Genomic DNA, 1,886 nt, shown 5'->3' on the forward strand with positions numbered 1-1,886 from the left:
GACTACTTTGTGGGCAGTGGGGTCCCACAAGCGATACCCCTTAACTCCATCAGCATACCCCAAGAACAAACACTTTCTGGACTTCAGATCCAACTTTGTCGTTACTTGAGAATTGTACATTACGTACACAGGACTTCCAAATACATGAAGGTCAGAATAATTAACTGGTTTTCCAGTCCACATTTCCATCGGCGATTTCAACTCAATTGCAGTTGATGGTGACCGATTTATCACGTAACAGGCAGTACTTACTGCTTCTGCCCAGAATGATTTTCCCAAGCTTGCAGTTGCCAACATCGCCCTTGTTCTATCTAACAAGGTTCTGTTCATCCGCTCTGCCACTCCGTTTTGTTGAGGAGTGTATGCTGTCGTGAACTGCCTTTTGATACCTTCTTGTTTGCAAAACTTATCAAATTCATCACCAGTGTATTCTCCTCCATTATCTGTCCTTAAACACTTGATCTTTTTACCAGATTCAAGTTCAACCCGCGCTTTGTAAACTTTGAAAACTTCAAACACATCTGCCTTCCTCTTGATTGGGTACACCCAACATCTCCTAGTGTAATCGTCAATAAATGATACAAAATACTTTGCTCCTCCTAGGGATTGAACTGGTGCTTGCCACACATCAGAGTGAACCAATTCTAGAATCAATTTACTTCTAGAATTTGATGTGTTAAACTTCAGGCGATGCTGCTTGCTGATTACACAATGCTCACAGAAAGGTAGCGATAACTTTGTAAGACCAGGAATAAGATTTCTTTCAACAAGAATCTTCATACCTTGCTCAGACATGTGTCCAAGCTTTTGATGCCATGTCATAGCAACTTTATCACTTGAACTATTCGAAGCAACAGATGCTTCCGATTCCTGTACCGTCTCGCCTTTCAGAATGTATAAATTAGCACCCACCTTTTCTCCTTTCATAAGTACAACCGCACCTTTCTTGATTATCATGATCTTCTCATGTATCACCATCTTACAACCAAGATCATCCAATTGTCCTAAAGACAATAAGTTCTTCTTCAAACCCTCCACGTGTCGTACACCTTGAATAGTACGAACTGTACCATCGTGCATCTTCAGAATGATATCTCCAATTCCAATGATCTTTAGTTCATGATCATTGCAACTGTATACAGATCCTCCTGAGATACGTTCATATTGTTTGAACCATTCTCTTCTAGGGGTCATGTGAAAAGTAGCTCCCGAGTCAAATAACCAGACATCAACAAATGTCTTTCTGCCTTCATTTGCTACCACTGCCTCACTAACCAAAGCAGTCCCATCATCTGAAGTGCTTGCAATATTTCCTTGAGGATTTGAGTTATTTAAACTCCGACAATCCTTCTTCAGGTGACCTTTCTTACCACAATTGTAGCATGTATAGGTCTTCTTCTTTTTAGACTTCGGTTTACCATGATTGTGACTCCCACTTGGGCCACGTTCCGTTGATCTCCCTCCTGACACCACCAAGGCCTCCACTTGTCGTGAACCGGTCTGTTTGTCCTCCTTGTTATTGCGCCGATTTTCTTCTTCTAGAATAGCAGCCGCAACTTCATCATAGACTAGATACTCCGAGAGAACATTATTGGTTAAGTTAATAATGAGTTGATCATACGAATCAGGTAGACTCTGAAGTAAAAGTTCAGCACGTTCTTTTGGCTCTATATTGCAACTTAATGAAGCGAGTTGAGAAAATAGAGTATTCAAAGAATTAATGTGCTCATTAACTGAAGTAGATTCATTCATGCGTAGCGCATAAAGTTTCCTCTTAAGGAATATCTTGTTGTGGAGTGATTTGGTCTCGTACAATTTTACGAGGTGATCCCAAATCTCTTTCGCCGTCTTTTTTTCTTCAATGCTAGACAAAACGCCATCTGCTA

This window comes from Rutidosis leptorrhynchoides, chromosome 3, assembly GCF_046630445.1.
Source record: "Rutidosis leptorrhynchoides isolate AG116_Rl617_1_P2 chromosome 3, CSIRO_AGI_Rlap_v1, whole genome shotgun sequence".
Taxonomy (NCBI): domain Eukaryota; kingdom Viridiplantae; phylum Streptophyta; class Magnoliopsida; order Asterales; family Asteraceae; genus Rutidosis; species Rutidosis leptorrhynchoides.